Below are 27,720 nucleotides of genomic sequence, written 5' to 3'. Positions count from 1 at the left end.
AAAAAGAAAAAGAAAACCCTAAAAAAAAGGGGGGGGGGGGTCCAAATCATAGCAACAAAATCACCATCAAGGTGAAATTTGCACCTGACTACCTCCTCCCTCTTTGCCTGGTGCTCCATTCCTATTCCTGGAGGTCCTCCCACCCCCCAAACTTCATCCTACATACTCTGAATCTCAGGCCTTGTGGACTTGGCAGATAAACCTTGTAACCTCCCAAATATGTCTACATATAAGGTGACTGAATGAATATAAGTTGATGGGCTATTTTCCCAATGAGAGGGTCCAAAATATGTATAATTTCTAGGGATGCAAATGAACTAGTACACAGTCTCTAACATTAACTTACCAATGTGGTTAGGCATATTAGAATCCCTTACTATATCAAACCTATTACTTTTAAAATGTTGCTTTTCCCACTCACGTCGCACAGAAATAAGTGTATTCAAAATCTTCATATGCATCTTCGGTAACAGTTATCTTCATAACTACACAGCCAGGTTTTGGAATTACTAATATAGTTTAAGTGAAAAATATTCTCATTTTCCTATAAAATTATTTGAAGTCTGTACTTTTTTTTTTTTAAAGAGAGACAGAGAAAGCAGGGTGTAGGGGCAAGGGGGGAGGGGCAGAGGGATTGGGAGAGAGAGAATCTTAAGGTTCCAAGCCCAGTGGCTGAGCCCAGCACTGAGGCCTCCGTGGAGCTCAATCTCACAACACTGAGATCATGACCCTGAGATCATGACCAGGGCTGAAATGAAGAGTTGGAATCCTTAACCCACCCAGGCGCCTCTGTGTTTAATGCTGCTGCTACAAAATGTATCTTAGGACAGAAGTATTCATTTACTATTATTATACTGACCGTGATTTGCTTGCAAACACCTCACACAGATAGTGTGATAAGAAATTGCTAGTTTTAACCCACACCCTGTGGTGGTGGCTAATTAGCATTTGAAAGATTAACCATAAACTCAAACTCCAGAGGCCACACACCTCTGGTTCAGCTGGGGTTATTTCAGATCCACACCTGAGGGCCTTTACGAATTAGTGCAGTGTATGCTGCTTCACTGGAGGACTGAGTCCGACGAAGACATGGGAGTTGAGGAGAAGGATCGCCAGGTACCCTTCCCCTTGCATGAGCGAGGCTGGCGACAGGATGCCCCAGAGTGGCTCCTCTCTGAATGAGCCCAGGTGGGAGGATTTAGGAGCCTACAAGGAGGGAGAAGTCCAACTGATGCAAATCTATCAATCTCACAGGCGCTTTCAGAAAAGTGCCTAAGGGTCCCTAAAAGGGCAGAGGGCTGGGACTTCACCTGCTTTTGCCCTTTCGGAAAAACATGTGGATGGCGGGGGGAACTCAGCCTGAGACTCTCCATGTGCAGTGCCCCGAGCCACCCAGCTGTGAGGGTGTGGGGTCCCCCCTCCACACCATTCGCAGGTACCTCTAAACACGGACAGCGCCCAAGAGTGTATCTCAATGCACTCTCAGACACTCTCAGCTGGAGCTCACACCACTGTTTTGTGTGCCAGTAGGATGGGGAAAAAATGCTGTCAACCATAATCAGGAGATGACATCACTGATTGGAAATGAATCCTGATTTCAGAGCTTGTAAAACAACAACATGCAGGAATTGATGAAATACAGAAATTGTAAATGAGCGACTGGCTTGGGTTAATTTGCAACAGCTACTCTTTTCATCTTCCTACTCTGCTCTTTAAAGGGATCACTGAAGTCTCCTTTATAACAAAACCAGTTCTTGCAATGGGAGACCATATACCTGGGAATAAGTCTCAACCTGTGTTACACTTTTGCGCCTAAATTTCAATCTGTATTACATTTTCTATCTCTTTGATTGTGTGTGTCAGGTGCCTTCTGGATGGATCCCAAACAAGCATGAATGGGGACAGTTTCAGGTTATAGGGTCTCCCCCCCAAACCGCCCATACAGCCAGCTAATTGTTAAAAAATAAAGGAATGCAGTGGCCCCAAATATGAAAAACTCTAGATGGACCCAATCATTATGCCACTTCCTCTTTTCTGAAAAAAATTATGCTGGAAAACAAAAAACTCATAGTTGGGCATATGTAGCAAAAACAAAGAAGGCTGTTTGGTAGGGAATTTTTCCCATGCTTGCTTTAGAAAACTAGAAACACGAGATCAGGAAACTCCTGAGAGGTCTCTAATCCAAGTTACCACTGGATGCATGAATTTCATCAATGGCATTTCAGACAAGACATCATACATTTGACCCGAAGAAGCAACGTTAATATAGGGAGTTTAGGTTTCATGAGAAGACAGTGGGGAACGCTGGAGAGTGGACAGGAGCCACATTTCTGCCCATACTGGTGTGTTCTGAATGCTGATGGCCAGGTCCCAGCTTTCTGGGCATGTCAGGAGGCTGCTGGCTACAGAGCAGCTGCTGGAGAGACTTGCTCTGAGCCAGCTGAGAAGCAAAGACAGGACGGGGACTGGCATCTGGGGCCCACCTCTGGTTCCCTTCTTCCTCCTGCGGCTCTTGTCTAGGTCTCCTTCGTGTTAACCGGAAAACAGCACAGAGCCCAGGAGGTGACCCATTCCACCACTCTGCCAGGAGGCCCCTCCCAGAGAACCACCAAATGGTCCTCGCCAGCACAGAGAGTTGAACTTGCACTAGGGAAGGTGAGGAATGGGGTGGGCAGAGTCTAAGAGCAGCCTCAAGCTGCCTTCAGACTTCTGCTTTACCTTCAAAAATGCATATGAAGGGATCCCTGGGTGGCGCAGCGGTTTGGCGCCTGCCTTTGGCCCAGGGCGCGATCCTGGAGATCCGGGATCAAATCCCACGTCAGGCTCCCGGTGCATGGAGTCTGCTTCTCCCTCTGCCTGTGTCTCTGCCTCTCTCTCTCTCACTGTGTGCCTATCTTGAATAAATAAAAATTTAAAAAAAATGCATATGAAAATTAAAATTTTCTGTGCATCAAAAGGTATTATCAAGAGACTGGAAAACAAAATGGGAGAAAATACTGCAAACCATATATATGGTGAGACTTATATCCAGAATATATAAAGAACTCTTACAACTCAACAAGAAGTCAATTCAAAAATGGGCAAAGGACTGGAATGGACATTTCTCCAAAGGACACATACACATGGCCAATAAGCACATGAATACATGTCAGCATCAGGGGTACCTGGGTGGCTCAGTGGTTGAGTATCTGCCTTTGGCTCAGGTCGTGATCCCGGGGTCCTGGGATCGAGTACCGCATCGGGCTTCCCACAGGGAGCCTGCTTCTCCTTCTGCCTGTGTCTCTGCCTCTCTGTGTGTCTCTCATGAATAAATAAATAAAATCTTTTTTTAAAAAAAGAAAAGAAAAACAAATGCGAGCCAACATCAAAAAAAAAAAGAAAGAAAGAAAAACCCGGACTCCAGTTTCTCTTGACAAATCTGAAGGTCAAGTTCACATACAGCGACAACTTGCTGTTCCTTCTCTCCGAGTAAGTGGGGTAGGTGCAGTCGGATTCTCAGCAAACCCCCCACTCCTGCCGGGCTCAGCCCAGAGCTCTGCATTTTGGGCTCTGCTGATCAACGTCAGGTGTCTGATCACAGGGCGCCAGGGTCTCAAGGTGCCCATGTCCCACGGGCTGGGAAATGATGACACCCAGGAAGGGAGTAGGATCAAGGAGATTCCGGTCGAGTTGAGTTTGATTTGCACAAATTTGCAGTTTAAAAATATGTGACCACATCTTGAAGCACAGATCAAGGGTACAGATGGATTTAGGAAGCGGAGAGAGGTGACTTTCAAGAGTGCTCCAGAGGGAGAAGAGCAGATGAAGATCCAACGGATGAGAAAAAGTCAGGTTCATGGCACTGATGGAGCAAAACTGACAGACTGGAGGGGGAGCAGCAGGAGCAGTGATTGAAAGGATTCGCCCGGTACCTCAGTTTCCCTGGCAGGGCAAGGGTAAGAACCGTGAGAGAAAGGGGTTAGCCGGTCTGGAGGATGGTGGCCGGTATTGAGGGGCAATGTTGGGGAACCAGCCAGGCGAGAGGTGGGGAAGTTGGGCGCAGCTGCTGGTAGACAGGGTGCTCCTCCAATACACCTGGGTTAAAGTCACCCATCCCCCTGCTCCCCCTGGGGAGAGCTGCCCGGGGCAGGGAGCGGAAATGGAGAGCCAACAGGAACATGCTTGGCCACCTACTTATTCGTTCAGCACCCATTTACACAACACCCACTATGTGTCCAAGAGACCACGTAGGCAATGGGGACGGACCCTTCCATCCTGTAAGAGCTCACATTCTAGTGCAGATGATCAGCGTTGACAAGTGACACAAAACACATCTGATGGTTAGAACCATGAGATGCTTCTGGGGCGGGGTGGGGGGGGACACAGAGGCGGGGCGTCACATCAGAGAGTCAGGAAAGACTTCTTGAGACATGAAGCTTGAGCTAAGTGTTGCAGAATAAGCAGGAGTGCAGCTGCCATGGAGGACAGAGACCGCCCTAAGCTGAGGGTGCGGCAGGGGCCAAGGCGCCGAGGAGGGAGGCACAGCACACATTCGGGGAGCTGTCCACCGTTCAGCATGGAGGTGGCGCAGGGGATGGAGTGACAGGTGCCCAGCACGGAGCCAGGAGAAGAGCCCAGATGAAGGCTCGGGGTGCACCATCTGAAGGCCTTGAGAATGAATGCACCGGGGCTGGGGAGTCGCGACTGGAGGTCTCAGGATGGTGACGGGGGAGAGGCTGGCACCTAAGGCACGGTAAGGAGAAATCTGAGTGGCGGACGCAAGACGATTTCAAATCCCAGCTCCATCATTTCACGCGTGCCCTCGGACCCATCACCTAATCACTTCAACTTGAATTTTCTTATCAGTTAAATGAGGATAATGAAAGTATCAATGACTCTTGTGAGGCTGAAAAACCATAATATCTACTAGATAACAAGCACTCAATAAAAAGTGGCTATTAATGCCACCGCAACCTAAGCCACCTCCGTTCTGCATTAGCACTCACTCCCTCATGCTCCTTCTGCCCTGGGTTTTGTCATTTTGCTTGAAAACCGACTGTTTCCTCTCGGGGGCCCTGACCCACCTCCCCGGCTGGAGGTGTAGCTAATGGGCGCTCCACGTGCGGGGAGGGGTTGCCATGGTGACCTCCCAGGGTGGCTTTAGGACTCAGTGAGAGAACCAAGCCCTTCCTTTGTTCCAGCTAGCCCAGCTATCCTGGATACTTACTGCTAGGCGATTATTGCACATCTGAAAAAGCTGAATGATATTCTTTAGCACATTGTGAGAGGTTGGAGACAATCCAAATTTCTGGCAATAGAGAGCTGGCCGGCTAAGTTATGGTACAGCCATGCAAAATTGCACTGCTCGGCTATTAAAAAATGTTACAGATCTGTGGCTACTGACAGGAAACGGTGTCATGACATGTTGTTAAATGAAAAAAAGCAGGTTATGGAGCAGCATAAATCTCGTAACACCATCCATATAAAACTGTGTTACACTTAACTGCTTGTATTTATGGACAGAAAAGCGTTTGGGAGGATGCCCCCTACGTGTTCACAGTGGCTCCTTCTAGATGGTAGTGGTTAGCCCTAGGGATTTGCTTTACTCTTTTCCTCCTTTTCTATGACACCAGAGTTTGCCCACTATGAGCATGTGCATTTTTTTTTCCCCACCAAAGCAAGATTGCTATTAAAAAGAAATAAGTGAATGAGTCCCCTCCAACCCTTGGAAAGTCTTGGAGAAATTAGTATTGTGAGCCAATCCACAATGCAATGACGAGCTTTTCGTCTTGTATCTGAGCCTCCCTCCATGTGCCCCAACCTGACTGCTGCCCCAGGGGCAACCCTGGCCTTGCAGTCCCCATTCATAATAAGTGGGGCACAGGTCCATAAAACCAAATAGCTCCTCCATTTAGGAAAAGCCACCACATACCCCGAGCTGCAGCTTAAGGGGGCTCCCTCTGTTATGACCATGGTGAAGGTGGAGGTGGGCGAGGGTGTCCTGCATCGGGAGCACTAGGAGGTCATCAGTCAATGGACGCATAGTGAGCACTTTGTCTGTGCCAACCCTGGAGATCCATGGAGTTGAAGACAGACCTAGGCCTGCCCCCCACGTGCAGGACTCCTGGTCTAGTGGAAGGCTCTAGGAAGGGCTTGCAAATCCAAATGACTCCTCATGGTTCCTACAAGGCTCTGCTCTCCTGACTCATGGTCTGAACTTTATGTTCCTACAACAAAGTCATGGGATCTCCACTGGGGGGTTCTAGAAGACCCCGCTCCTTAGCATATCCTCAAATCCTCTGCCCACCCAGCCTCAGCATCACCTCCCATCAGTCTCACCACATGCCCCACACCTCATCACATCCCATCACTCCTCCCTGTCCTTGAACGTTCCATACTTTTGCACTTGCTGTTTACTAAGAGAGGAACACCGCTTCCTCCACTTTCTCTTCTTGAGGTTGTACCCATTCTTCAAGGCTAAACTCAAGTACCACTTGCAAGTCTCTATCATCCCATCTGCACACTTCACAGTGAAATGCCAGTGCGCTGGCCGCCCCACAGTCAAGACTGGGTGAGTCGGCCTGGTTCCTGCCATGTCCATGGTGCCCAGCCAGGGCAGTATCACTGTTGACTGAATGCATGCTTGCTGAACAACTCATGACTTCTGCTGTCTATCACACTCTGAACCCCAAAGGCAGGATCTGGCCCATTTGCCTAGAACCTTCGGCCCAGTAGTTGCCAGGCTCTACTGGTAAATCCTGTACCTCAGTGCCAAAACAGTGTCTTTTCGCTTGGTCCAAAATGTACACTTCAGAATTTTTAAGATCTGAAATCTCATACCAACTGTAAAAAAAAAAAAAAAAATGTATGAGACAACTGGGGAAATCTGAATGCTGGATATTTTATGACAGTGAGAAATGATCAATTCTTAAGGTGTAATAATAGAACTGCAGCTGTGTTTTTTAAAGAGCCTTTTTCATTGAGAGATGTATAGGGAAGGAATTACAGATGAAATGATGTCTTAGATCAGCTTCAAGAGAATCCAGCTGGGAGCAGGGGTGGTGGGTGAGGGTAGAGAGGAAGGAAGATTGGCCATGCGTCGCTCAATGTTGGGGTCAGGTATGGAATTTTTTTATATGTCTCACTTTTTGTGTATGTTTTTAAATGGAGACACTCACAATGTCCAAAAAACAACCCACCCTGAAATGTGAAATACGTCTTGAGTCCTTCTCAGGATTGCATGGCAGTAAACCAAGCAAAACTCTGTTGCAAGAATAATTACTACCCTGTTTGCTGAATTTCCTAACATGTGGAATACCAACACGACAGTTCTGAAACTGATACAGGAAATGCTGCATCAGACTATTCATCTGGACAAGATAAAACCAAAGAACTTTTTTTTTTTTTTTTTTTAAACCAAAGAACTTGAGGGCAAACCGGAAATGCTTCAGGAACAAGAACTATGGCTCCTTATAAATAAAAGACAGCAGTCCCTGAAAAAAAGCCAAAAGGCCTTGTCAGCGGAAAATATTTGAAGATATCTCACAAATCTATCTTCTCACCATTCCCCAGCTAGGGTAGAGCCAGGAAAAGTTTTTTCTAGAAAGTTTTGTAGGGGGAAAAAAAAAAACCCATACTTGAGACATAGTGATATTACTAATATACTTTTTTAAGATTCTGGTTTAGGGCAGCCCGGGTGGCTCGGAGGTTTAGCGCCACCTTCAGCCCAGGACGTGATCCTGGAGACCCGGGATCGAGTCCCACGTCGGGCTCCCTGCATGGGGCCTGCTTCTCCCTCTGCCTGTGTGTCTGTCTCTCTCTCTCTGTGTGTGTCTGTCATGAATAAACAAAATCTTAAAAAAAAAAAAAAAAAGATTCTGCTTTAAAAAGGGATTAAACAGGGGCACCACGGTGGCTCAGTGGGTTAGGCATCTGCCTTTGGCTCAGGTCATGATCCCTGGGTCCTGGGATCGAGTCCTGCATTGGGCTCCCTGCTCAGTCTGCTTCTCCCTCTCCTGCTCCTCCTGCTTGTGCTTTCTCTCTGTCAAATAAATACAATCTTAAAGAAATCAATAAAAATTAAAAGCGATCAAATAATATTTCATCTTCAATTTTTCTTGATTGGATTTGGTGTTTTTGAAGTGTGTAAGCTTTCAATGTTTTCATTACTTCATTTTTGTTTATCTGTGAATTCAGGCTAGAACTATAATGTCTATTTTTATGAATTTTACATTCATCTTAAGGCATTATACATTTATATATTACACATTTACATATTTTTAATTATTAAATATTTGGTTTTACTGACTTAAAAATATTTTTAAAGACTTACTTATTTGAGAGAGAGCGAACGCGTAAGTGGCGGGGGATGGGGGCGGGGGGCAGAGGGAGAGGATCTCAAGCAGACTCCATGCCCAGCAAGGAGCCCTCCACGGGGCTCCATCCCAGAACCCATGGGATCATGACCTGAACTGAAACCAAGAGTCAGACACTCAACCAACTGAGCTACTAAAGGGGTGTGCCCATCTTAAATTTTTAAATACCTGCTTGTAAAATGTATAAAATACATGTAATGTAAAATAACATTTCAGTATTACAGGATACACAGAGTAAGAGGGCTCTGGCTCTTTCACTCCAGTGTAACTATCTCCACACATAGTCAAAGCTGGACTGATGGGGTCCGGGCATGTAGTATAGGGTTCCTCAACTCAAGATGCACCTTAGAACCACCTGGAAAGCTGTAAAACACACTCCTTCCCTGGGCCCACCATAGCTCAATTAAGGTAAGTTCTCCTAAGGTCAGGGAGGGAAGGTGAAGCCCAGTGACCAAGCACAGCCCGAGTTGAGACTGCTGAGATTTCAGTCCATGATGAGAGCAGAGCTCTGCAGGGTGAAGACCAGGGTGTCCGCACCTCAAAACTCATTGGCCTCCAAAATGGGTGCATAGACGGGTTCCTCCCCCACCCCCTTGGGAAAACCTAAGTCCCTGTGAGGTCAATGGAAGGTGAATGCAGGCCCTAACTGTCGGGGTCAAATGTCAGGCTGCTGGAGGATGCACGATCCCATCTTCACACTCTTCCCAAGCCTCTAATCTGATCAGAAACTTAAAGTCTGAGATAAGGCTGTCAGCCTGCAAGAGAGCCCAGACCACAGGAGGAAGGAAAGGGGAGGGACCCGGTGAGGATGAGGCACCCAGCACCTTCCCACATCCTGGGAAAGCAGGTCTGGAACCCCAGAGGAGGCCTTGCAGCCCCTGAGGTCAGAACTAAGACCCCCAGAGGGGTCCTTCGGGAGGCGGGCTTCAGCTCACACCACAGATGCAGTGCCGCCCGCCCCCCCAAGGGGAGGAAGGCCTTCTCCACGGACAGTGACTCCCCACCTGGAAATGTTCACGTGGGGCCCGGGGCACCTACCATGGGGAAGAGGGTGAAGCCAGAGATCAAGACAGGGGCCTGCAAACCTTCTTTCATATTAAGTCCCAAACCCAACTGTGCATCCAAAGAACCCAGAGCTTAAGGCTAAAAACACAGAACAGACCAGCCTGGTTATCAGGCTCCCACGCTGACTCCCAGGCAAGGCCCAGTCCTGGGATGACTGTCCTGAGCCTCTGGGACTGTCCACCTCCACGCAGCCTCGGTCCACATGGGTGACAAGGCACTCCAAGCCCAAAGTGAGCAGAAGCATGGGGAGCTGGGGACCAGAGGCGGCAGGAAAGGTGGCAAGTGTGTGCCCAGAGGAGAGAGGCCAAGTGGGAGAGGGTTCAGCGATGGGCACCAAGGGAGGTGAGTTTTGGATTCAATTCCCCATTTCCTCGGGGTGTAGGTGCCCACAACTCGGTCCTTGCTGAGCAGGTTTAAGAATCCACGGCTGCCCTCAAGGAGATCCCTGCTTTCTGTGGAGACAGACACAGTGATAAAGTATGAGGGCAAGAAAGGAGACCGACTTCTCGGCGGGGCCACCGGCCTCCGGGACACGCTCAACTCGGTGACTCACAGGTGCCTCGACGGCCACACGTCCACCCCTGAATCATTACCTGTCCACCCAGTCATCCCTCCGGATGCACTGCTCGCTCCCCTGCCAGACGTTGTCCATCTGCAAGGTCCCTGATGCCTCCCAGGAACCTCCCCGCAGTGCCCGACACGCTGGGGAGAGCTCAGGGGAGAATGTGCTCCACGGTGCAGGGTTGTTCAGAGAAGGGCCCCCCCCCCCCCCCCCCCCCCCCCCCCCCCCCCCGGGTAGTCAGGGAGGGCTCCCCGAGGGAGGAAGCGGAGCTTGGGAGGGCAAGGGCCAGCTTGGGCAGAGGAGAGAAGGTGCCCCCCAGAGAGAGGGAGTGTAAAGCAGAGAGGCCAGGGCAGGAAAGCAGGCAGGGGCAAAGCGGTGGTGCTGAATCCAGAGAGAGAAGAGTGGGGGAGCAGGAAGGGGTGGGGTGGGGGGGCACGGGGAGCTGCCAGGTGAGCTTGGAGCCGCCTCCCTCCCCAAATTCCTTTTCACATGATTCGAGTTCAGGAGCCACTTTCCTCAGCAATCATTAACCCTGTACTTCCCACCCGGGGCCTGGGGGGGCTGTCAGCTGATCAAACTGGGGGAGAACCAGCGGGTGGAACCAGCGCCCAAAGGGCACAGCCTGCAGGTGCCAGCGCAGTGGTGGGTGGCAGCGAGGAGCCAGGAAAGGGTGAATGGGCAGGAGGAAGAGGTCTGCGTGGGGTGGGGGGGAGGGGAGGGGTCCTGGCATGCGCCCCACACCCTCAGCTGACCAGAGGACACTGAAGGTCAGAGAAGGACAGAGGGCCCAGACGGGAAAGGGTGTGACTCCTAAGTGGCCCCACAGCCAACAGGAGCTCAGCTCGGCAGGGCTCTCCAGCACACAGGACACACACCATGGTTCCCACTGGTGACAGGGGAGTCGGGGCTCTGGAGTCAGGTCAACCCGGCTTTGAGTCCCAGGGCCTCTTTCGGCCTCAACTTTTCTCCTCTGTGAAATGGGTACAACGGTGATTTGAAGCCCCATTTATTGAGCACTTGGTCTATTCCAAGCCCTTCCGGGTATTGTACTGTCCACGGAATTTTCACAGTATATGGCCCTGGGGGGTGGGGGGGCACTTTTATAATCCCCCAGAGTGACTACCTCTCTGGTCTGTTTTGGGCACGACCAGGAGCCAGTGCGTAAGCATGCGGCATACGGGGGTGTGCAGGGGTCCTGTGCCATCGCCATGTGCTGACGGAGGCCGTCCCCTGTCGGGCGGCCACAGCTGCAGGGCAGCTGGCAAAGCTGACCCTTCTCCTCGCCGGAATGGCATTTTTCCTGCTAACCCAATGTCAGAGGCCATACATCCCTGCTATCTGAATGCAGAGGTGGATTAAGAGCCCCAGTGGGTGACATGTGACACAGGTCATTATTCTAGCATCATGAGGCACAGGCTTCTTTCAAGGACCAAGGCAAAATGCATTATTCAAAAACCTCTGAAAAACGGGAAGAACAGGTCCTTCCAGATCAAGCCCCCAGACCCCCCCGCAGAGCTCGGGAGGGCAAACACCTGCTGCCCCCCAGATTGCCTCCGGGGCTCCAGCTGGCCTGGGCTCCTGCCCTGGGATCCACCCAGAACCCACCAGAACCCGCAGCATGGAGCTGGCAAGCAGGTGGCCGTGGGAAGGGGGGGTCTGACCTGGCCCTGAGCTCTGGGCCTCCCTTCCCGGCCCCGACAGCCCCTGGCTGGTGTGCAAACGGATTCCCTTTGCCCTGCGAGGGACACCAAGCCCCTACATGAAAAGTGAGAAGGAAAAAAAAAAAAAGATCATTTTCATGCTTAAACCCCCTCTCCCGACCCGCGTCCCCACGGCGTCCCACAGGGCACTGCCGAGGTGGAAACACGCTTGGAATAAGGGTCTCTGGCGCCTTGGCCCCGGGCCACCACCTGCTTCGGCGTCTGTGTGAGGAGGTAGGAGCGTGACCCCCTGAACACTGTGAACTTCACCATTACAGATTCATTTGTTTGGGTCTCAGGAGGGAGGGCCTGAGGTACATTCTGGAACACTGGGGCCAGGGGAGGTGTCACGGGGATCAGCTGAAATTATTCGAGGCAATTCTTTTCCTCTTACTTTTTGTACCGAGGCCCACATCTTCCTCCCTGAGCCAAGTGAAGGGACCTCCACAACCACTGGCAGCCACGGCGCTCCAGGGGGTAAATCGGAGCGGGGACCCCAGCCTCGATGGGCCCGTCACGCCCAGCCAGTGGGAAGGAGCCCCAAGACCCGGCTCACGTCGGACCGAGCTGTCCCTGGGAGGCCCGGGGGACTCGGAAGCAGCCGTGTGACCTGCCCGGGCCTCCGTTTCCTACGGCAGCGTGAGCACGTGAGAGGTGACACGCCTGCCCGCAGCAGCAGGCACTGGGGAGTGGTGCCCAGGGCAGGCCTGGCCACCACCAGGTCACCCACAGAGGCCCCGGCCCCGCGTCCTCACGCCGGGGCCCCAATAAGGCTGGCTTTAATGGAACGAGGCCCACCTTATCAGGTGAGGGCCTTTCCTTTGAAAGGCAAACCTGGGGCCCTGAGACAACGCAGGGTGGGTGTCCCCACGCCCTGCTCCCTCCCATCTGGCCCGGGCTGGGCCCAACAGGCCCCTTCGCCCCAGGAATTCCCTTCCTCAGACCCCTCGTCTGCTCTTTTCAGACCCTCAAGGAAATCGTAAGGAGGTAAGTAAAGGCACCTCAAAGGCAAAACTTCTCTTCTCCAAGGAGAGACGCCAGGTGTGAGACCCAGACCAGGACGTCCAGCCGCAAGCAGGTGGCCGTGGGATCACACAGCAAGCTGGTCCCAGGAGAATCCAGAAGCCCCCAGTCTTGTTAAGCAACATTTCAACATTGAAGCGTCTGTTGGACTTGGAGGAACGGTTCAGGACATGAAAGATTAAGCCAAACCGGACTGGGGGGGGGGGGGGGAGGAAGGATGGAGGAGGAAGGGGGACGAAGGAGGGCAGAGCTGTCACTTTCTCCCTCCCACATCCTCTCTCCAGCCTCGCCGTTGAGCCAAGCATTTCATCCCCCTTCACACAATTTCCTTTTTTTTGGTCACTTACATTTTTCTTTCTTTTGGAGCCATCAGTCAGGTTCTAGAGAGGATATGTACCCCAAACGTCCAAGAACTGAATTACTGACATCCCACATTTCAGACACCGATGCCCTCGCCCCCGCCAGCACCCTCACTTTCTCCCAGCTGCAGCTCCCCACCTCTGCTTTCGGAAGGATGCCTGCCCCCCCCACCCCCCAGAAGCTTCACAGAGCCCAGATCTGGGGAAACACTGGTTTCCTGCCCTGGGGGCAAGCGAAGGGTACTGGGGAGGCAACAGACCCACAGTGGATGTTTCAAGGCCTCCCAGAAGGGCAGGGTCAGAGTCCATGCCCAGTCCACTGAGCTTGAGGGTCCCCAGAGCTCCCCTGCAAGCAGAGACGGTGCACCATGCACAGCACCCCCGCCCCCCCCCACACACACACACGCTGACGGAGTCCCTGGGGCTCCGCTGCCTCCTGTCCTTCCCATCCCAGCTCACCTGTCGACCCCAGGGTAGCCATCACCATCCTCCTGCCCTCCCAGAGGACTGACCCTCAACCTCCCCGCACTGACGGCTGCCAGAAACTTGGGGCCTCCTTGCCAGACCTCCTGTCCCCTCCTTTCCCCTCTGCCACCTTTTCCACACCCACTGTCTGCTTGAGCTCTTCCTCTTTCTAGAAGTCTGTTCTGCCCACCACAGCCCAGCTGGCTTCCCTTTATTCTGTGCACTCACAGCTGGGCCTACATAACACGTTGGTGAATCATTACACGGTGTCTTTCCTGGGGGGGCAAAGCAAATACAACACGATTCTAAGCCCCACGGTACACGGCCCAGTTCAGAGTTCATCAGAACCGGATAGGCGCCTGCCGAATATGAGATTATTGCCCCACAAATTCCACCCTCAAAAAGGTAAATAACTCTCCAGGCAACAATAAAGAAACCACAAGGTAGCAGGAGTAATTGCCAATTGTGTGCACGGGTTTATGAACTCCCTTTGGACTCGGTGTCTTGGGGCACAAAGGACCAGGATCCAGGCCAACATTATTAGAAGAGGCAATTTCTGGGGATCCCTGGGTGGCTTAGCGGTTTAGCACCTGCCTTCAGCCCAGGACATGATCCTGGAGTCCTGGGATCGAGTCCCACATCGGGCTCCCTGCATGGAGCCTGCTTCTCCCTCTGCCTGTGTCTCTGCCTCTCTCTTTCTCTCTCATGAATAAATAAATAAAATCTTTAAAAAAAAAAAAAGAGGCAATTTCTGCCCCTGATCCCCAAAAACAGATTCTGGGTGACCTGCGGCCGTGTGGGCCGGGCCCCCAGCAAACAACAGGGCAGTGCCACCGCCAGCCAGTCCACATTTGCTGCTCTGCTGGCCGTGTTTCGAAGGCTGTTTGGTCCTCAAGGATTCTCTCCTCACTTCAAATGCCACTTGAAACTCAGAACCAGCTGGCGGGTGTGGCATCTGACCCTGAGGGAGAGAAGAGAAGCTCTGGAAGACAGGAGGGGGTGTTCGTGGAGGAGGATGGGGGGGAGGCACCCGGCCGCCTTGCCACCAGCAGAAAGGTGGGAGCAGGATGCTGGTGGCGGTCCGGGAAGGGAGTGAAGGCAAAGAGCTGAGTTCACCAGGGACGGGCGGTGTTAGTGGACATCCAAGGGGAAGGGGCGGGCGGGTCTGCTGTCCTAGCAACAGTGGGGCTGGACCACCTGGCACCGTTGAGACCCTTTATCAGCAGCAGCCCCGCCCTGAACACCCAGAGGGAGTTAACACAGAGTCAAATCATTTCTGAGAATTAAGAAACTGCAAACAGTACCCCCAGGCCCCGCCCTGCATCATGGACCCTATTGCTTCTCCCTGCACCCCCCCGCCCCCCAATGCTCATCCCTGCCTCCTCTCCTATCTTTCTCTCCAGCCTCAGTTCTCACCACTGCCCACGCTGAGGGGCACACACTCCTCCAGAGACACTCCCCTGTGCCTCCTAATGTGCACCTGCCATCCCCACCTTGAGGCCTCTCTTCGTCTCCAGGCCACCTCCTCCAGGAAGCCCGCCCTGAGAGCCTGCTTATTTAACCACCCACCCATAAGCCTGCAGTCTGTGGACCCTCGTACTCTGTCCCTGCCCTAGGGCACTGCTGTCTCACCTGTACACACGGGATTTTAGTTTATGGAGGTGACCAAGTGACACACAGAGAGGCTAATGCCATTGAAAGAAGATTTTCCTTACTTCCATTTCCTGAGGGGGTGTGTGTTACACCACACGGGGCCACATGGAGAGGCACCAGCGCTGCTCAGGAGGCAGAGAGGAAAGAGGGGAATCACAGGCCACGGCCTTTATTAGGGGCTCCGTGGGGGAAGGCGAGGCAGGGCAGGGTGATTAGCTTAGGGCTGGCTAATTTGCGCGGTTCGGGTGGGCTTCGGGGCAGAGGGGTTGTTCCTAGTGGTCTGGTCTTTGGGCCCGGGTGGCTCAGGGCAGGAGACGTTGGTGTGGTGTCAGAGCAAGATAAAGAAAACTCCAGATCACAAGCAAGATCTAAGCAACTGCCGCCGTTAGGCTGGCCCCGGGACAACAGACAGACACAGAGCCCGGGAAAGCACCCCGCACCATCACCCGCTGCCCCCCTCTAGCTGTTTCCAGGGCTTGCTAAGCCAATTGCTCTCCCCTAATACCACCATTCTCCTGCCCCTCTAACTTTCTGACACCTCGTCACACAACCCCATCCCTGGAGGCACTCAGCCGTCTACCCGGCAGCTTCCTCCCTCCCCATCAGCAGAGAGGAGTTTCCCAATCTGGAACCCACCCCAAGGCTTCCTCAGGGACCTCCACGCCGGGGACCGGCCACTCGTGTGACTCACTCCGTCAGCATCTGTAATTCTTTTTTTAAAAAGATTTTATCTATTTATTCACAAGAGACAGAGAGAGAGAGAGAGGCAGAGACAGAGGCAGAGGGAGAAGCAGGCTCCAGGGGGAGCCCGATGTGGGACTCGATCCCGGGACCTGGAGATCATCCCCTGAGCCAAAGGCAGATGCTCAACCGCTGAGCCACCCAGGCGTCCCAGCATCCACGATTCTCAAGAAAATAGCAACAACAGCAAAAAACTTGATCGGCTGCAGGGGAAACACTTGCAATTGACATTCTACACAAAAATACTAGTTTCCTTAATATGTAAAGATCACCTGTGATTCAATAAGGCGAAGACCAACAACCTGACAGAAAGTAGGCAAAGCAGGGGCACCTGGGTGGTGCACTCAGTTGGGCATCTGGCTCTTGGCTTTGGCTCAGATCATGACCTCAGAGTCATGGGATCGAGCCCCACATTGGGCTCTACACTCAGCGCAGAGCCTGCCTGAGATTCTCTCTCCTCCCCCTGTTCTTTTCCCCACCTACTTCAAAAATAAATAAATAAATTTTTGCCCTGCCTCAAAAATAAATAAATAAATCTTTAAAAATAAAGAAGAAGAAAAGAAAGAAACCAGGCAAAACAAATGAAGGCACAGTTCCCAGAAAACACAAGTGGCTCTCACGTGTGTTTGAACATGAAAACACGTTCAACTTCATTCACAGCCAAAGAAATGCAAATTAAAACTCTACTGAGAGACTATTTTGTCTTCCAGATTGGCAAATATCAACAAGTTTGGTGACACTTCATGTCCAAGGGCGTGGGAAACGAGCAGCCTCGTACATTGCTGCAGGGAGGGTATCTTTCTAAAAATTCGATGGAAAAAATAAATAAATAAATAAATAAATAAATAAATAAATAAATAAATAAAAATTCGATGGAGGGCAGCCCCAGGTGGCCCTGCGGTTTAGCGCCGCCTTCAGCCCAGGGCCTGATCCTGGAGACCCGGGATCGAGTCCCACGTCGGGCTCCCTGCATGGAGCCTGCTTCTCCCTCTGCCTGTGTCTCTGCCTCTCTCTCTCTCTCTCTCTCTCTCTCTATGCCTCTCATGAATAAATAAATAAAATCTTTAAAACTAATTAAATAAATAATAAAATAAAATAAAAATTCGATGGAGAGCACTTTGCTGATTGGTTTTTTTTTTTTTTTTTTTTTTTTTTTTTTGCTGATGTCTTTCAAAACACAAATGCACACACCTCTGGCCTTTTCATTCTGCTTCGGAGACTTTATCCCACGTGGAGCCACCTACGCTGCAAAATGACTAGAGCACAAGGTGACTCAGTGGGACACTGGGCGTGAAGTCCAAAAGACAGGAGATTTGTTAAATAAATGCTGTGGCATCCATACGCTGGAATATTCTATAGCCCGAAACATGAAGCAGCACTGTACGTACCCTTCTAGAAGCACACCAAGACCGCTACGTGGGAAAAGAACACAAGGGGGGCTGCGGAGGGCGTATACCGCGCTACCTACCACTCAGGGAGAGCGAATCTATACACCTACGTTCTGACTGACGCAGGGAACATCCCTGGAAGAGCATGCACGCAACGGGTCGAGTTGCTTCCAGGAAGCGAGAGCTCCAGGAGGCCAAGGGAGATGGGGGATGGAGACTTCGCACAGCCAAACCGTTGCGATTTTTGAAATTCTGAGCCGTGCACATTTATTTTCTGAGAAAGAAAGGTGGGAGGTGGCAACAAGCAGGCTAAATCAACAAAACAAAACCTCCCCCCCCTCCTCCCAAACCCACTTCCCTTTCTGGCTCCCACATTCTCCTCTCACCTCTCCAGACGGGCTTTTGGTGAAGCTGCCAGCAGCTTCCCTCCGGCCCTACTCCCCAAGAGCCTGGGCCTGACCTGCTGGGCCCGCCCCGGCCTCCTGGATCACTGGCCTCCTGACTCCAGGGGGGCCACCTGGCATTTCAGGCTCGAAATGCCCCCACCCACTTTGCAGCAGCTACACCCCCAAAACCCGCCTCCCTGGGTTTCCATAGACCACCCAATGCTTCTGTGCCCCTCTGGGAAGTCCTCCCCAGTCTCTCTAAATGGTGGGGCTCACTCCTAGGTCCTCCTCTCTGCTCCTCTCCTCTTGGCCCATATGGTCCCCGTCTGCTACCTCGTCCACCCCAAGGGTTCGCGCATCACCGGTATACACGTTACTCCCAAATGCATATCTCCAGCCAGGCCTGTCTTCTGAGCTCAGGGCCCCACATGGGTCCCCGGGGATCTCCAACCCAATATGCTCAAATGTCACTCACCAGCTTCCAGCCAGTTCCATCCTCCACGTCAGAAAGGCTTCCTCGCCTTTGTTCCCTTCCCAGTATCTCTAGAATCCAGCCACCCTCTTCACCTCCACCATGGCTCCTCTCCCCAACTACCCCCCACGCTCTCTCCCACCCTCAGGGGCCTTTGCACATATTGTCACCCGTGCCCTGAACACTCTCCCTTCTGCTCCCCACACCTGTTCCAGCCTTATCTTAATTAATTCTTCATATCTTCTAGAACTTGGATGAATATTCCTTTCGGCAGCCTTTCCTAGCCTCCGGACCAACGGATGTCAACTAAAGATAATTTCTGTCCCCCCTGGGGGAAATGTCTAGAAGACATTTTTGGTTGCCACAAATGGGTTGAGGGCATATGCGGCTACTGGCATCTAACAGGTAGAGGCCAGGGAGGCGGCTAAACATCCTACAACGTACAAGACAGCGCCCACGACCAAGAATGATCTCGTCTGAAACGTCAGTAGTGCTAAGGGGAGAAACCCTGCCCTAGACCCAATCATGTCCCCATGACACACTTTCAAAACACTCCACTTGTCCTGCCGATCACCTATCTCCAATGTCGTTAAATGTTGAACTGTGCCAAGGTACTGGCCAAGTTCCATTTTCTAAGCTTTACAGCATGAATAAATGAATTCAAGTCACTGGCTCCTGTTTATCTTGAGATCTCCACTCCCAGGGCCTCGCCTCCAGCGCAGAGATTGATTGTCTGGATTGATACGTAGTAGACAGGGCCGGACCTGTTTCAGGCAGAGGCCACTCCATGTCCGGGGTCCTCTGTGCCATCCCATGGCAGTCCTTTCCCTGGCCCCTCAGCCAGCTTCCCTCCTTGTACCACAGCTCTGCCCACACCCCCCCCCCCCCACACACACACACAGACCTTCGTCCCACCCGTCCTAAGGGAGCTTTGAGGCCAACTGGCCCTTGCTTACCCTTTCAGCATCTTGCCAAACTGGCCACCCCCGCCCCCGTAAGCTGACCCAGGCAGTGGCACCACCATTCACCCAGCCACCGAAGCACAAACCCAGGCACTGCTATGCAGCACATCCCCCCGCAGACCCGCTCCCTCCACGTACCCCAGTGCGGGTCAACCAGACTGGGTGACCAGTTTTGTCCCGCTGGGTTCCTGCTGAAGTCTCTTTCTCTCCTGGCACACCTGTGACACCACTCCCTGCGACAATCATCTAAGACACCACTGGCCTGTGTCACCTCCCGATTAAAAAACCCTTCCAAAGGGGCACCTGGGTCGCTCAGTCCGCTAAGCGTCCGGCTCTTGATTTTGGCTCAGGTCATGATCTCGCGGTGGTGGGATCGAGCCCCCGGATGGACTCTGCTCAGTGCACAGTCTGCTGCAGATTCTCCTTCCCTCTCCCTCTCGCTCTCGAGTGCGCTCTCTCTCCCTCTCCCTCTCCCTCTCAAATAAATAAATAAATCTTTATTTTTTATTTTTATTTTTTTATTTTTTTTTAAATAAATAAATCTTTAAAACAAAACCAAACCAAAAACCCTTCCATGCATCTCACAGCCCATAGGTCGGAGCCCAAGCCCCCCAGCCCGGTCTGAGACCCTTGGTGCTCTTACCCTCTCCAGGGCCTCCTCGCCAGCCGCACCCTGCTTCAGCCCCGAGCACACACACCACACTGTGCTTTGTGGCACCAGTTAGGCTTTCACCTCCCTTCCCCTCCCCTCCCCTCCTCTTTGGTCCCTTCCCCTCCCTGCCCTCCCCTGCCCTCCCCACCCTTCCTCTTCCCTCCTCTCCTCTCCCTAGATGCTTGGATATCTCGTGTCCGTCCTTCAAATCTAGCTCTTCTACAACAGCACAGTGATTCCTCAGAAAGTCAAACACAATTTCCATATGATCCAGCAATTCTACTTCTGGGAATATCCACAGAAGAACTGAAAGCAGGGACTCAAACGCATACCTGCACACCCATGCTCCTACGCAGCACTGCTGACGACAGCCACAGGTAGAGGCCACCCAGAGGTCGGGTGGAGGGATAAAGGTGAATGGATAAAAATATGGGATATTCACACAGTGGAATGTTACCCATCTTCAAAAGGAAAGAAAATCTGGGGCGCCTGGGGGGCTTGGTCGGTTAAGCATCTGACTCTTGGTTTTGGCTCAGGTTGTGATGTCACAGAGGTGAGATCGAGCCCATGGTGGGATCTGCCTTCAGCGGGGCGTCTGCTTGAGATTCTCTCTCTCTCTCTCTCTCTCACCCACTCTTCCTCTGCTCCTCCCCCCATGTGCTTGCTCTCTCGCTCTCATTCTCTCTCTCTAAAATAAATAGGGACGCCTCGGGGCTCAGCGGTTGAGCATCCGCCTTTGGCTTGGGTCATGATCCTGGGATCCTGGGATCAGGTTCTGCATCGGGCTCCCTGTAGGAAGCCTGCTTCTCCCTTTGCCTGTGTCTCTGGCTCTCTCTGTGTCTCTCATGAACCAATAAATAAAATGTTAAAAAAAAAAAAAATAGGGCAGCCTGGGTGGCTCAGCGGTTTAGCACTGCCTTCATCCCAGGGCCTAATCCTGGAGACCAGGGATCGAGTCCCACACCGGGCTCCCTGCATGGGGCCTGCTTCTCCCTCTGCCTGTGTCTCTGCCTCTCTCTGTCTCTCATGCATAAATAAAATCTTAAAAAAAAAAAAACTAAGCTAAGTGAAATGAGCTGGACACACGAGTTCATGGGGTACCTAGGATAGTCAGATTTTCAGAGACAAAAGCATGAATGGTAGTTACCAGGGGCTGGGGGATGGACGAGATGGGGAGTTAGTGTTTAACGGCTATAGAGTTTTAGTTAGTGTTCAATGGATGCAGGGTACCAGGGTATAGTTGTAGCTGCAATTACAGGCTGAATCTTTGTCCTCCCAGACAGAAGGCTTCTGCAGGCAGGGACTGCCTTTAATTCATTCACTGCCCCAGCCCACCGCTCAGAGCCACCTACAGGCCATCATCAGTGAGGACGGTAAGAAAAGGGGGTCAAGAGGTTTACACTTTGGGGGCCCCAGGGTGGCTCAGTGGTTGAACCCTGCCTTCTGCTCAGGGCGTGATCCCGGAGTCCTGGGATTGAGTCTCACATCAGGCTCCCTGCCTGGAGCCTCCTTCTCCCTCTGCCTGTGTCTCTGCCTCTCTCTGTGTCTCTCATGAATAAATAAATAAAATCTTTAAAAAAAAAAAAAAAGAGGCACACACTTTGCAAACACAAAAGAAAGAAGTCATGGGGACATAACATACAGCATGGTGACTACAGTCAATATCGTTGTGTGTACTGGAAGGCTGTCAAGAGTAGATGCTTTTTTTTTTTTTAAGCTTTTATTTATTTATTCATGAGAGACACAGAGAGAGAGGCAGAGACACAGGCAGAGGGAGAAGCAGGTTCCCTGCAGGGAGCCCGATGGGGGACTCGATCGATCGTGGATCCTGGGACATGACCCGAGCTGAAGACAGACGCTCAACCGCTGAGCCATGCAGGCGTCCCTCGAGAGTAGATCGTAAAAGTCAACTTGGAATGGGGACAGATGGCAACCAGATTTACCGTGGTGACCCCCTTGCAGCGCCCACAGACACCAAATCATGACCGCGTACACCTAAAACCACTACGATGTTACGGACCAATATACTCAATCAAAAAAATTTAAAGGAAAAAGAAGTAACAACCCAGTCATTTGGGTTAACAGTATCCCAAACCTCACAGCCTGTTGCTGACAAAGATTTACTTCCAGGATTCATTAACAACCCCCTCCCGCTCCTGGAGAAGAAACATCTTTCCCCTCCAGTCAAGCAATGAGGTCACAGAAGGGGCCTCTGTGGACAAAGTTAATAAACAGCTAAGTCAGGAGAACAAACAAAACCAAATCAGGGCCGGGGGTGGGGGGTGGGGGGGTGGGGGGGTGGGGGGGCAGGCTGCATAGCCCTGGAGTCTAACACCACTGGGCTCCGCCTCTCCCCATCTGCCCAGCGGGTGGGCTGATTCACTTCCTATGTCGTGTCCAGGGGCAGGAGGCGGGAGAGGGGACAGGGGCCTGCGGAGGAGGAGGAGGACGGGCTGGGTCCTGAGGGCGCACACAAACCATTAGTCACTGGCCGGAAGGCTGCTGACCTTAATGGTGTGCTGACCACAGGCCTGTCCCCCCCCACCCCCCCGCCCCACCTTCTTATGTAACCCAAGGTCTGGAAGGCAAAGTGGACTTGGCCTTGGTGCTCAGCAAGACGCAGCAGCCCAGAGCCTCCCTTCCTCTCATAGCTCACGTCTCGCCCTACAAGCCCCTGGAACCCTACCCCCAGGCTCCTGGTGCATGCACAGCCCATACTTCTAAAACAGGGGCTAGCAAAAGGAAATGTGTGTCCCCCCCACTCTGCCGCCCTGAGGGTAATCTCATGGGGGTCTTGAGGGATCATCCAACCCAGGGGTTCTCAGCCAGAGATGATTTTGCCTCCGGGGGACATTCAGCAACATCTGGCGACATCTTTGGCTGTCAAGATGGAAGAGAGAGAGGTGGTGCATCTGGGGTCCCGTGGGTAGGAGCCAAGGATGCTGCTGAGCATCCCATCACGCACAGGACAGCCCCCATGACATAGAACCCTCTAGAAGAACTATCCCAGACATCAGCCGTGCTGAGGCGAGGAACCCTGATCTAGGCTGAGCTGTCCCTCACAGATGAGGAAACTGAGGCCCAGGAATCGACTGGGCCCAAGTTGCACTGTGACAAGATAGTACCAGAACCAGAACCCAGTTCTCTGGAACTCCCGGGTGGCTCAGTGGTTGAGCGTCTGCCTCTAGCTCAGGGCGTGATCCCGGGGTCCTGGGATCAAGTCCCACATCGGGCTCCCCGCAGGGAGCCTGCTTCTCCCTCTGCCTGTGTCTCTGCCTCTCGCTGTGTGTCTCATGAATAGATAAATAAAATCTTAAAAAAAAAAAAAAAAAAAAAAAGAATCCAGTTCCCGCCAGCCACACCAGCCTTCAGCTACCAGGAGTGCAGTGGCCAACCCAGAGGCTGGCAGCAAGCTGGTCGAGGGGCCGAATGTGGGAGCGAGAGATCGAGAAGCCCGTGATGGCTGGGCTCTGTGCCTCCAACGGGTTCCCAATCATCCCACCAAGGCCAGCGTGGCCACAGGGTTCCCGTATAATCAAAGGGGAAGAATGTCTCACGGGCTGTGGCGTGCCCAGGCATCATGCCCGTCTGACACCTAAGCGGCATCCACTAGCCCCATGTCCACAGAGCACGCTGGGGGTGGCCCTGGCCTGCTTCAAGGCCAGGAGCGAGGACAGCTCTGTCAAATAAACCCTGCCTCCGAGGACACAGCGCCGCTGTGCAGGCATTACACCTTGGATCACTGCTTGGGGGGACCCCACCTCTTCTCCTAGATCCTACAAACGATTATGTCGCACCTGTTGGCTTCTCACTGCCGCCTACGTAATTCCAATATAATGTCTAGAGTCACCCCCGTCCTCTCCCCCAAGGAACCAGCACCGTGTCCCCACCCGTGAGCCAGGCACCAGGCGTCAGAGCTGAGAGGGCAACCCCATCATTGAAGAAGGACTGACTCACATTATGTCACAACAGTAGTACTTTTCCACCCCTGTTGCTGAAAGCCACCAGACTTGTGGCGATGGCAGTGATAAGAGAAGGCCAGGGGTCAGAAATGCATGAACTCCGTCTCAGGTCTGGGCCTCCTCCACTCCAGGGCGATGGAGCCCACAGGGAGCAGCTGGGGAGCAAGGCCGGGGGGAGCTACAGTGGCTGGGGACACAGGAGTCACCACTACACATTCATGGCTTCCGACAAGTGTTACACGTGTTCCCTCTGCCTCCCTGTCCCTCCCTCCCCAATTTTTCCAAGCAGCCGGTAAACACCTATACATCCTTGGAGGCACAATTTCTGGGTGTCTCCCCCCAACACCAAGGCCCAGGGGCATTCCCACTCTTAACTTGGCAAACCGCAAAGACAACGGGCAAGGATTTGGGGGTCAGGAGAGGGGGAAGTAGCCAAAGCTCCCCACGAATCCACTGCGTGGGCCTGTACAAGGGGAGCTTCCTCTGTGAGTGGCCAGTGGCCCGCCATCCTGGCCTCGGGACTCTCCGTCCGTCCGTCTGTGGCCTGCTGGGTGGTCGTGCCTGGCAACCAGCTAACGGTTATGGAGCGCTCATCCTCGGTATTACAAACGTAACCATCCCCCTCCGAGCAATCAGGAAAGAGGGCAGCAGCTACATTTCCCCCCCGAGTGTGAGGAAATGTCCCACCTCCCCCCTACACCCTTACCAGCTGCCTTGGAGAGTCTTCATGCCACACCTCTTCTCCAGATGACCCCATAGGGTCCCAGGCTTTTGCCTTAAAACACAGATAAAATTCCTTTGCTGAAAAGACAGCAGCTGGATGAAAGATGGGGGGGGGCGAGGGGGGCTGAAGCCGCTTGGTGCATGCCTCGGCGTGTCCCATATTTTTGATCGCATGGAAAGTTCCAGCTTCTACGGCAGACCATCCCCTGGACCTCTACTCTACCCCCACCGTCGAGAGTTTCTCCACCCTGCGTATCCCTACACCTGTGGGTCCTGCAAGGAAACCACTCTTATCAGATTCCTAAGTGAGGCCTCAGAGCCCCAAGCTTCCGCCAGGACCTTGGGCAGAATAGTGTCCTCACTCTTCCGGGCCCACACAGCTGGTCACACCTTCTCAGCCTGGTTTGTTATCCCTGGCCCAGTGATCTGGAGCTCCGTCCTTTCCCCCAGGGCTGCCAGGGGGCCCGGCGTTGGTTCCCCAGTGTCCTGGGAAAGGGGCACCGTGTTCACCACTAACCGAGGAACTGCCCACCTCTGGAGAGCAGCACTGCGAGTTCTCTTTTAGCGATGGGGTCTAATGGGGAGCACTCCTCCTTGGCTCTCTCAGATCATCCTATGTTGGTGGCCGTCTGCTCAGCCGAGGAGCTGCCCTTCTATGTGTCCTGAACATTCCTCCCAAGGCAGCTCTTAAGCACCTCGAACAGCCAGGCGTAGGAGACAGAAACCAGGCTAAAACAGCCAGGATATTAGACGGCGATAAATAGTATGGAGAATAGAAGGACACGACCTCTAGTGCTCTTCCAGCTCAGATGTTCTGAGTCTAAAGCTCTTCCTCTACTGGGTTCTTGTGAAGACTCGGGAACTGGCAGTAGGAAGCTGGGCAGGGACGTACTACGTATGTGCAGGGACAGCTGGTGGTAGGACTACCTACGCTCTCACCGGCCTCTGCCAGGGAACAGAACTGACCAACTCTGAGGGCCCTGGTCTGTCCTGAGGCCAAAGCAGCCACCTGGGTCTGCTGAGGAGTTCAGGGGTAGGGGGTTCCAGGCAGGGCCTCAAAAGGCTTCAGGGCGCTGCCATGGAAAGTCCTATACCCCTTGCTGGGCTTCCCCCACTAGACCGTGGCCTTGAATGAGCCAGACACTAACCATCTCCACCTCAAGGGACTCTCAGACCCCTCTGGTCTCCCCCTCCTGGAGCCTTCCCCATATGATAGAAGGATTATAAACGCCCATTTTCCACCAATTTTAGTGATTTCTCTTCCTGTAGAGACTGTTTTTGATCACTGAACACTTCCTGCGAACCTACTGTATGCTCAGGAGAGGGCCAGCTCTCTGAGGGAGACCAAGATGCGTGCATGGTCACTTCCCGGGCTGAAGGCACAGCCCACGTGGGGAGGTCAGGTCAACACACATGCACAGAAGCCTACAGAGGGCCCTATGGATCACTCACTCATGAAATCACGCAGACTCTCTCGTGCCTATGCTACAGATGAGGAAACTGAGGCCCAGAAAAGCAAGTTCTCTGCTCTCAATCCATGGTTGCCCCCATGAACGGGTAAGGAGAGGGACGAGCGAAGCAGAGTCACGGTTCCAATAAGATTTCCTGGAGAGCTGGGTAGGATGCTGGTGCACATGGGACAGGGCCCTCTGGCTCCCCGGACAGGGCCACGCTGGGCACGTGACCATCTCCCTCTGCTTCTCCTTGGCCTGATGGGAAGCGGGTCTGGGGTAAAGGGAAAGCCTACCTGTCTGGAAAAGCACATGGGATTATGGATGTGCTCCCTGATTTAGAAAGCATCGAACTGCCGCAAGTGGGTAAGGATGTCAAGACCCCTCGGTGGTGGTGGGCACCTTTCCAGTCCAACCGTTCAGAGTACTTTCTTTCACTGCCAAGGGCACAGATGTGTCGACTGGAAAAGAATCCCTGTCGTTGAAGGTGAACTCATTCAGTTCTGTTGCGCACCTCCCGCGAGCCAGGTGAGCCAGGTGAGCCAGGTAAGCCAGGTCCCGGAGCTAGAGGGGTGAGGCCCCCAAATGGGCGCCTGGTCCTCCTGCGGCCTACAGCTCGCCAGGGAGGAGCGCGCTGAGCACTTGTACTTCTCCGCGGAGGTGCTCTCTCCTGAACCACCTCTTCCAGGAGAAGAACCTCAAGGGGAGAGGGGAGAAGACATGAACCCCAGCAGAAAAATGGAGAACCAACCATCCGGCTCTCGGAGACTGCAGTTCAGATCTACCATTTTTTCCCCAGCATATTACCTAACCTCTTTGAGCTCCCCCACCCCCTTTTTTTTTTTTAATTTGCAGATGGAACAAGACCCAACTGCCTCACTGGTTTATTGTGGGGAGGAGATGAAATCAGGGAGGCGTCCCCTGGGCGGGGGCATCCTTCGCCCCCAGGCGCGCGCGGAGCCGGGCCCTCCCGGCAACCAAGGCTGCGGGCTGCGCGCTCGGCTCACCCTGGCCTCGGGGCGGGGGCTGCGGGGCTCTGGGGGTCCAGCGGGGTCCAGGCCCGCCGTCCCTCCCGCGCTCCTCTGCCTGCGGCTCGGGGGCCTCGAGGGGAGCCCCCGCGGGGGGCGGGCGGACGCGCCGGGGTGTCCCCGCGGCTGGGCACCCACGCCAGCACCCGGGAGACCCAACCCGCGCGCGGAGGCCGCCCCGGCACGCGCACCCCTCCCGGCGCCGCGGGTCCCCCGTCTCCTCGGGCCGCCCCGGGGGCGCGAAGGTCAAGGTCCCCATCGCGGGTCTCCGCGCAGGGCCTGCGGGAGGGCGAGACGCGCATCCCCCGAGTCCGCGGCCCCCGCGCGCCGCCCCGTCTGCGCACCTGCGCTCCTGCGCGCCCCGGGCCCCGGCGCCCGCTCCCCGACGGCGGCCCCCGGGAGTCCCGCGCTCGGTTACCTGGGCTCCGGGGGTCGCCCGCGGCCGGGACAGTCCTCCGGGGCCGCCGGGGCCCCCAGCCACGCGGGCGCTGCACCTGGCCCGGCCGGTCCGCGCGCCTCCCCGCGGGTCCCGCCCCCGGGGCCCTCCGGCGCAGGGCGGGGCGGGGCGCGCCGGGCCTGGGGGGCGGGGCCGAGGGCAGGGGGCACCCCCACACCCCACACCCCACACCCCACACCCCCGCGCCCGCCCGCGTGCCCCCGACGCCCGCCCCGCGCCCCGCCCGCCGCCCGAGGCGCCGCAGCATCCGCGGCAGGTGCAGTCGCGAGGGGCGCACGGGCCCTCCGGCCCCTGGACCCCTGGGCGCGCCCCACGGC

The 27,720-nt window shown here is 53.8% G+C and overlaps 1 protein-coding gene and 1 long non-coding RNA gene across 10 annotated transcripts in view; one reads left to right on the top strand and one right to left on the bottom strand.

Moving 5' to 3' along the window:
• PAQR5 (progestin and adipoQ receptor family member 5) overlaps window positions 1-27,497 on the bottom strand; it is a 69,973-nt gene extending 42,476 nt beyond the window's left edge. The window contains exons 1-2 of one of the 7 annotated variants that reach the window (XM_025472337.3): window positions 26,215-26,355; window positions 24,451-24,519 (exon numbers count right to left, since the gene is read on the bottom strand). The gene's annotated coding sequence lies outside the window, so the exon portion shown is untranslated. Of the gene's footprint in view, window positions 1-10,012; window positions 10,165-12,682; window positions 12,829-13,522; window positions 13,684-19,773; window positions 19,872-24,450; window positions 24,520-26,214; window positions 26,356-27,364 lie in introns of those variants that run through there. The other 6 variants (XM_035708622.2, XM_049104028.1, XM_025472336.3 and 3 more) reach the window with 6 other exon arrangements.
• Window positions 26,148-26,769, top strand: LOC112675681 (uncharacterized). 3 transcript variants are annotated; one of them, XR_003145994.3, is made up of 3 exons: window positions 26,148-26,284; window positions 26,364-26,446; window positions 26,534-26,769. It is a non-coding gene; the product is annotated as an uncharacterized LOC112675681 (long non-coding RNA). The 3 variants fall into 3 exon arrangements; XR_003145995.3 differs by having other exon boundaries at window positions 26,364-26,455; window positions 26,607-26,769; XR_003145993.3 differs by having other exon boundaries at window positions 26,364-26,464; window positions 26,607-26,769.
• Window positions 27,498-27,720: the final 223 nt, after the last annotated feature.

This window comes from Canis lupus, chromosome 30 (assembly GCF_003254725.2).
Source record: "Canis lupus dingo isolate Sandy chromosome 30, ASM325472v2, whole genome shotgun sequence".
NCBI lineage: Eukaryota > Metazoa > Chordata > Mammalia > Carnivora > Canidae > Canis > Canis lupus.
This window is presented reverse-complemented; position numbering and strand designations above follow the sequence as displayed.